At 43.2% G+C, this 9538-nt stretch overlaps 1 protein-coding gene across 1 annotated transcript in view; it reads left to right on the top strand.

Moving 5' to 3' along the window:
• The first annotated feature begins 358 nt into the window (after window positions 1-358).
• The window catches only part of LOC134579278 (apoptosis inhibitor 5-B), a 177930-nt gene continuing 168750 nt past the window's right edge, over window positions 359-9538 (top strand). Inside the window, exon 1 of the mRNA XM_063438504.1 lies at window positions 359-364. The gene's annotated coding sequence lies outside the window, so the exon portion shown is untranslated. The remainder of the gene's footprint in view (window positions 365-9538) is intronic.

Below are 9538 nucleotides of genomic sequence, written 5' to 3'. Positions count from 1 at the left end.
TGGAGGGGGCGGCAAATTTTTCTTTTGCCTAGGGTGGCAAAAATCCTTGCACTGGCCCTGTGTATCCCTTATAGGTAAAAAAGGTACATAGACTATCCTGCCCCCATAACAACTTACCGTATATACTCGAGTATAAGCCGAGTTTTTCAGCACATTTTTTGTGCTGAAAAACCCCAACTCGGCTTATACTCGAGTCAATAGTCTGTATTATGGCAATTTATATTGCCATAATACAGACAGGGGCTGTGGGGGCTGGCAGAGCTGTAACTTACCTGTCCTGCAGCTCCTGTCAGCTCCCTCCTCCTCCGCGCCGTCAGTTCAGCACCTCGGTCAGCTCCCAGTGTAAGTCTCGCGAGAACCGCGGCTCTCGCGAGACTTAGAGTGTGAGCTGACAGAAGAGCTGAACTGACGGCGCGGAGGAGGAGGGAGCTGACAGGAGCTGCAGGACAGGTAATTAAGCTCTCTGCCAGCCCCCACAGCCCCCACTGAACTGCCAATGCTGGACCACCAGGGAAGGAGAGCCCCCCTCCCTGCCATATATCAAGCAGGGAGGGGGGACGAAAAAAATATATATTAATAATGAAATTAAATAATAATAAAAAAATTATAATAATGACATTAAATAAAAAATAATAATAAATAATAATAAAAATAATTAAAATAATAATAAAAAAAATTGCCCACCCCCCACCAAGGCTCTGCAACACACACACACACACACACACACACACACTGCACACATACACACACACACTGCACTCATACACACTGCATTCATACACACACTGCACTCATGCACACACACTGCACTCATACACACACTGCATTCATAAACACACTGCATTCATACACACACTGCATTCATACACACACTGCATTCGTACACACACTGCATTCGTACACACACACTGCATTCGTACACACACACTGCCCTCGTACACACACACTGCACTCCTACACACACACACTGCATTCATACACACACACACTGCACTCATACACACACACACACTGCACTCATACACACACACTGCATTCATACACACACACTGCATTCATACACACACGCTGCACTCATACACACACGCTGCACTCATACACACACTGCATTCATACACTCACACTGCATTCATACACACACACTGCATTCATACACACACACTGCATTCATTATACACACACTGTAAATAAATATTCAATTAATATATTTTTTTTAGGATCTAATTTTATTTAGAAATTTACCAGTAGCTGCTGCATTTCCCACCCTAGTCTTATACTCGAGTCAATAAGTTTTCCCAGTTTTTTGGGGTAAAATTAGGGGCCTCGGCTTATATTCGGGTCGGCTTATACTCGAGTATATACGGTAAATAAGTGTTCTTTTAACAGATATTGAATTTCCCTAAAGTAAATTTGTAAATTTGGGCAATATTTGTAAATCTTAAAATATACATTTAATTGTCTTTAGTAAATCTGCAAGTCGACTTTCTTTCTGATGCAGTTACCTCTTAGTTCTCTACTATTGATGTAAACTCCTACATTATAATCAAGTTGCCTCCTACCTTGCACCGTATCACAAACCCTGAAACCTCCTGAAACCCATAAATTCACAAGAGACTTCCTTGCCCATTTATAGTTTACCTGACATCTTTATGAGATCTGTGATATTCTGGTCTATGTTGTCTTCTACACATGGATCAGTTATTCGCACCTTGGACTTCAGTGGGATCAGGTTTGACATATGTCAAGAATGACATACGGGAACAATAGTTTAAGAGGGCCCTTCTCAAATTAACTCTCAATCTAAAGCCACAATCTCTAAATATATTTTTACAACTTACAAAAAAGGACTTGAATGAGTTCCCTTTAATGTTACACCTTGTGCATCTATGCTAAGTGACTTGCAATATCCTTATTACTGTAGGTTGTACTTTATTCTATGTATCCTAACATTAGCAGGCTTTATATTTAATTGACCGGAAAGTTTATTTTACTAAAACTGCAGCTTACATGGAGCTTGGAGACATATCAGCTAGAGAGTAATTGTCATGGAAACCATTAATCTATCTGAATTAACTGCCCTTTCTGATTTAGAAAAAAGAAAATTAGTATTGATCTGTCTTTGCTCTTCATCTGGAATACGAGGGCTCTTTTGTTTTAGACCCATGGTCAATTTCGTTGAGTTCTCCGTTTAGAACAGAGAATGCGAGGTTTGAGATTCATTCTTCTATCTTTCTCCATTCATGTTACAGTTTATCAATACATATTGGCAGGTCCTATAATACTCACTGAAATTAATCTCCAAAACATATATCCATTTTCTTCTCAGACATAAAATTGTCAGCAATTTGCCATTTTGCTCATTGACTTGACAACCGGTTTGAGAAGTTTTAGTTAATATAAATCGAGATAAATTTAGATTTGTTTTCCAGTTTAGCTATTTTGGAACAAAATTTTTAAAAAAACGAGCTGTTAACTTATCACACTATGTTATTTACAGAATAAGCAAATTAATGTGTGCATGTCATATAGAAAGTGGTTTATTCACTAAATGATGGTAAACCAAAAACAGAATTGCTAGATTTAAGATAAAATAATCAAACTGTGACTATATAAGAGTTGGGGAGATTTTCATATCAGTATGTTTGCGTAATTTTTCCAATTCAGTTTTTAGTTCACTACTACGATATTTAGAGAATAATGTTACACTAAAAGACTGCCTTAGTGCAACCCTTAAAAGCATGGTCACCCCTATCCCCTCCAAAAGGAGTATTTAATTAAAAAAATATATATTCTTCATGAAATACTCATATTGACTGTGTTTGAATGTCATTGAAATGCCAACTCAGCCAAAAGTCAAAGTCTAACAAGGTCAAAACGATTATCTGGGGTGGCTGTGTCTCTCATGCTGTTGGGAGTCACTGTTAAATAGATGAAGCCCATGATGCAGAAACATTTACCTTAACTCTGGCTCCTTTGTTGTGGACCACCTTCTGTACCTTTAAGAAGGCGTTGTTTTGGCGTGCATGCACCCTAGATCATTCCTGCTGCTCTGCCTCAAGGAAATGGAGTTCCATACAGATCCACGGTGCCACGCTTGGGATGCTGCAGCCAGTCGTTGATGGATATTGGGTTGGCTGTGACGCGGTGGAGGAGGCAGATGCAGCATGGAACCATGAGGTAAGGAGGAAGGGGAGAGGGGGCCTGACACATGCAGAGAGAGCTGTCCTGAGTTTTGGTTCTGGACTGCCCTTTTGGGTAGGATCAGTCTGATATGCAAATGGCCTAAATTCTCTTTGTAATGGCACAAGATCACCTAAAACTTAGATCAGTGAGATCACTATCCTGAGATCAGTGACCCACTGAAGAGAAAGCTACTTGAGCTGTTGTCTGTTATCAGTATTCCCTTGCATCCTGTATTTTTTAAAGGGTAACCCAGACGTGGACCACTTGCTCACGTTGCCTAGAGGAGTATTGGCTATACATCACTAATGATCATCTGGGATTGCTGTGTCTCTCGTGTAGAAAGAACCAGCCTTCATTTTGGTTTTGGACCACCCTTTTGGGTGGGATCAGCCTGATATGCAAATTGCCTAGATTATCTTCCTATTGGTTATTGCCTAGGTTATCTTCATAAAACCACCTTGAGATCTGAGCAGGTACCCATCAAAGCTCCTTGAGCTGTCTGTTCTCAGTATCCTTTTTTTTGCTCTCCCCTGTTAGTATGTTTAAGGTTTATACACTATAGAGTGAGCTGCATTTCATTGATGACTGAGATGCAACCTGGCTATTTTTTTAATAAAATTTACAGTTTAGCTGTCCATTTTGTCACCAAAATTCACAGCTTAGTGACTGACCCCTCACGATGACACCTGCTTTTCATATACTAAATATCTGGGACCAGTGCCTGGCTGTGCTGCTGTTGCCTACATGCGGACACAATGTGCAGAGATGTTGGTTGCAAAGTTCAGTGCCATTCTAGGCGCTGTGTGGTTCTTGTGTCAGTTAAATGTTGACAGGACAGGCTGGTTGTTTGCGTGTCAATCCAGAAATATTTCTTTAAGTGTGGATACTGTGAAAGTAGTGGCTGCAGATTTTAAAGTTTAAGCACCATGCTTGTTTTGTAGGCTTTTAAATTATTCAGTCACCAAGAGGGTTATTCCGTAATGTGATAATCCAAAGTGAATTTCAAATTTAATATTAAACTAGTCGAACTGGAAAAGTTCTCTAGGTTAGCTGTGCTTTCATTACAGCTAATTTAGACTTAAATTTCAAACTCACTTACACTTCACCTTGAATTTTCCCATTAGTAAATAGCCCTGACAGTGGATTGAGCTTTTACTCATGGTCTTCATTAGCAAGCAAATCCTATGGTATGTGATAGCATGGCTATAAATGATGGCTTGCTTTGTGTGATTTGGATAAGAGCTGGAGGTTGTTGCACCTAGTGATCAGTCGAGTTTGCCATTATATATAAATATTCGTATTAATGATTGTGCACTTCACCTTTAATTCAGCTTTCGGTGCTGAAAGCAGTGAGCATGAACCACTGACATCATCTCCGGAACCCGTGAATAGATACAATTCTTCTTCTTGGCAACGCCATTGATTACTGTTAAGACGATACTCAGAAGAATAAATACTTCATTCTTATCTGTTTGTTAGGCATTTGCATGTTGATTAACCCAGTTCTACAGAAAGTCCTACAATGCAAAAGCTGGCAATTGGTACATGCAGGTTAACAGTTTGTCAAGAATTGGCAGTCTCTGAAGACTGATGAGAAGCATTGATTTCTAAAATGTGAGTCTAAAGAAATATTGATCAAGAATTGCCTGGTTTTCTCTTGTTTTTGTAAGGTACATTTCGTTTTTTTGTTTTTTTCTTGTTTCACCCTGTTTACAAACATTTGTTATTCTTTACATTGACTATTAGATCCCTCTTTGCTTTAAATATATTTTTCATCTTGTCCTAATCATCTGTCTAATGCCATATCTTCTTTTACTTCTTTTTATTTTGTCTGCCTTAATAAAATGCATAACACAGAGTCTGTAATGCAACAACAATGATTGTATGTTTCTTGGCAGCGGTAGTTGATCTATTCAGGTGTGTTTCAGTCTAATTATCATAAAATAATCTCTCTAGTCTCTGCCCTTGTCACTTGTACTTGTCATGAATCAGACACCAGATTGACACCTCTATCCCAAATCTAACTAAACCAGGGGAAAGCACAGGACGAGACCAGCTTGCTCCCTCACAGGAAGTCTCCAGAGTTTGCAGAATTTGAAAACATATCAAACAACTGTACTGATCTGAGCAGGTTGTTTAAAGGAGAACATCTGGAGATGGTGTCACGTATTCATCTGCTTATAAAAATGTGGTTAATGACATTTACTGTCCACACAGGAAAAGTTGTGCCGAGCAGCAACCAAATCCACAGAAGGGTTAATGCTGAGCAGCAATTATGCAAATGGGAACCTGGTAACTGCCTTTGGGATCAAAGGCCGGTTACAGCCTATCAGACCTAGAGAGGAGGGGTATTTAGGCCCAGTTCTCATCCTGCTCAGTGTCCTGTCATGGTTTCCCTTGTGGTTGTGCGAGAGCGCGTTATTGATTCTGGTAATTCTGGTTATTTGACTTTGGCATTGTTTTTGACTTCTCTGTTTTCTGGCATCCCTGACTCCTGGCTTTTCCTTATCGTTGTGTCTCTCTCTGTTTCCCTTGACCTCGGCTATTCCTGACTATTCTTTGGTACGTTAGTCCAGCCATTCTAAGGTACGGTATACGTTACCTATCAGTCCTCTGTGTTACACCATTCTACGTGCTGGATCCTTCTGTAATCCTGACAGATGGAGGCCGACAATAACCCATAAGAAGGACCCCTGTAACTGAATGATCCCATTGCAAGGATTACACTCTTTTACATAACATGAATAAACCCCCTTTATAACTTCTAGACAGTTACAATATCCACTAACAAAGACAGCGGATGGAGCCTTGTTGACATCCACCATCAGTTGCGCTGAAAAATGTTTTTGCGCGCTTGTGCTATTCCCAAAATAACCCATTCCATTTGCATATCAGACTGATACAGCCCATAAGGGCAGTCCAGAACCGAAATGCCAAAATTTACCTCTGTAAGAAAGATACAGTAACCCTGGATGATTATTTTGGCCTTCTTTGGGCCTCGTCAGCAAAGCCAGTGTCTGGATTACCGTTTAATTTAGGGAGAGCCATAGTAAATTAAGTTAAACAAAAACAGAGATTATGATCTCTGGTCTGACATACTACACCATATCTTTTTAATTCTCCCCTTACATGTTTATGAGGAAATCAACCTAAAAGGAGGATGTAACGGAACCGCTGGCACCCCGACCGGGTACCTTCCGCTGACGGATGCTCCTAGCGCTTCCTGAGGACTCCAAGCACTGCAGCAGACACCACAACCACCGAATCTGAGAAGCATAGGAATCCTCTCTAGCATATGAATTTTGTATACAGCCGAATAGGAAAAACCATGCGAATAGGTTTACACTCCTAGCAGTCAAACTGGAACAGCATACAACAAATCCTCCCTCAATAATGAGATGACACTTCACTTTGAGAGTTAAAACAGGAACTCCACTGCTGGAACACCCAGCCTGGTTTTTATTACAGTCTTGCACATACAGGACCGCCCACAAGGAGGTATAAAATAACCAATCAAATAACAGTTACAACCCACAGTAAAGTCCTTCCCTCTGCCTGTGATACAATTATCTTACACGATGGGAAATCTAATTATCACCAGCAGAGAAATACAGTTTTTACACAATATTTATCACTTCTAAAATAAACATGTCACAAAAATAAAACATAAATTTTCATAATCAATCCATTCAGGGGAACAACATATTAAAAAATGGCACGAATCAGACCAGGGGTTCAAATGTTAGCAAAAGTATTAATAAAACCCCCGGCCAGCATGGCTTTCTGGCCCAAAACAGTTTCAGAGTCTTCTATCCTGGAGATAATTGAGAAGTAATGCAATTATCTCCAAGGACAGAGGCAAAACTCCATTAGCCACATGGCAGACAAAAGACAACAAAAGACATAAAAATACATACTGTTACATTTATCACATAGAACCTACACATTTACAATTTACCGAGCACATAATAGCATATATAATATTGCAGACCGCCTGAATGCAATTTGCTACACAGTCTTAAAGGGACATTGTTCCTAAAAGTCATAATATGTCCACGGATGTTTTTTAAAGGGCCAACAGCAGCACCATACAATTATACCAATATGCCCAAATATTGTACTTGAAGGGCCAAATAACCCAGGGGCCATAGTCAGCAGGTAGGAGGCGGGCAAACAGGCTTCTCCAATGCCCAGTGGTGAGGTTGGTTTCGTCACATTTCTCCCATTTTCCAAACAGACTAACAGGGTATCTGACCTCCTGCCGGTCAGTGCCCTTGTTAGTCCAGCAGCCCACCCACAAAACAGAAACAGCAGTACAGCCCACCCACAATCCATGGTTACTACACCTGAGTAAGGGAAAAACTTGTCCAGGACCAGGTGCCTCACCACGGCTGTGTGGGGGACTGGTAGACTGCTTTGGTGGGTTGCTGAGTGGGCAGAGACCAGCGGTACTCTGCCCTGGTGCCAGCACTACCACGGGAGTAGTCTGGTTGGAGCCTGGTTGCTGGAGACCTACTGTCTCCCCTTTAGATGCACAGCTCTGCTGCTGGAGACCGACTGTCTCCCCTTTAGATGCACAGCTCTGCTGCCAGAGGGGGAAACCGACTGTCTCCCCTTTGGATACATAGCTCCGCTGTTGGAGGGGGAGACCGACTGTCTCCCCTTTGGCTAAGCAGCCTTGTTGCTGGGGGACAGGACTGACTGTCCTTACACCCTGTGCTGTAGGTGCAGAGACCACGGTCCCATCTGCACAGTTGTGGGGCTTACAGTCTCCCCCTGGTACATTAAGCTGTCGCTGGGGAGAGGAGGTAACAGGCTCCTCTCCTGATAGAACACTCTGCCGCTGGAGAATGGAGACTGGGCTCCCAATTCCCTGCTGTATATGCCACTGGGGAATGGAGACTGGGCTCCCAATTCCCTGCACATTAATAATCTGCCGCTGGGGAGGAAGGACGACACCTTCAGCTCCCTGGGTTACACACTGCCGCTGGGGAGGAAGGACGGCACCTTCTGCTCCCTGGGATACACTCTGCCGCTGGGGAGGAAGGGTGGCACCTTCAGCTCCCTGGAATACACACTGCCGCTGGGGAGGAAGGACGGCACCTTCTGCTCCCTGGGGTACACACTGCTGTTGGGGAGGAAGGACGGTACCTTCAGCTCCCTGGGATACATACTGCTGCTGGGGAGAAAGGACGACACCTTCAGCTCCCTGGGTTACACACTGCCACTGGGGAGGAAGGACGGCACCTTCTGCTCCCTGGGGTACACACTGCCGCTGGGGAGGAAGGACGGCACCTTCAGCTCCCTGGGATACACACTGCCGCTGGGGAGGAAGGACGGCACCTTCTACTCCCTGGGTTACACACTGCCGCTGGGGAGGAAGGACGGCACCTTCTGCTCCCTGGGGTACACACTGCCGCTGGGGAGGAAGGATGGTACCTTCAGCTCCCTGGGACCCACACTGCCGCTGTGACTTGGGTGTCCCCCACCTGGCTCGTTCTGCTTGGTATTGCAGATCCTCGGCCACGTGAGCCTCAAGTATCCGTGCTAAAACACGTCAGTCGCCATCGCATTTCCCGAAGGAACGCCTCCTCGTAGGTGAGCGCTGCCCGGTTGCTAACTCTCTCCATTCTGTTGTGAACAGGGCCGCTGTACGAATACGAACGTTGCCCTCAATTGTAACTCCAAACGCACTGTGTCTCTGAGCTGCTTTACCTCGCACTAGGACGCCATCCCACCGCTGCCACCACTGTAACGGAACCGCTGGCACCCCGACCGGGTACCTTCCGCTGACGGATGCTCCTAGCGCTTCCTGAGGACTCCAAGCACTGCAGCAGACACCACAACCACCGAATCTGAGAAGCATAGGAATCCTCTCTAGCATATGAATGCTGTATACAGCCGAATAGGAAAAACCATGCGAATAGGTTTACACTCCTAGCAGTCAAACTGGAACAGCATACAATAAATCCTCCCCCAATAATGAGACGACACTTCACTTTGAGGGTTAAAACAGGAACTCCACTGCTGGCACACCCAGCCTGGTTTTTATTACAGTCTTGCACATACAGGACCGCCCACAGGGAGGTATAAGATAACCAATCAAATAACAGTTACAACCCACAGTAAAGTCCTTCCCTCTGCCTGTGATACAATTATCTTACACAATGGGAAATCTAATTATCACAAGCAGAGAAATACAGTTTTTACACAATATTTATCACTTCTAAAATATGCATGTCACAAACATAAAACATACATTTTCATAATCAATCCATTCAGGGGAACAACATATTAAAAAATGGCACGAATCAGACCAGGGGTTCAAAAGTATTAATAAAACCCCTGGCCAGCA

The sequence above is a fragment of the Pelobates fuscus genome, chromosome 12 (genome assembly GCF_036172605.1).
Source record: "Pelobates fuscus isolate aPelFus1 chromosome 12, aPelFus1.pri, whole genome shotgun sequence".
Lineage (NCBI taxonomy): Eukaryota > Metazoa > Chordata > Amphibia > Anura > Pelobatidae > Pelobates > Pelobates fuscus.
Note: the sequence above shows the minus strand (reverse complement) of the source record. Positions and strands in the feature narration are given on the sequence as shown.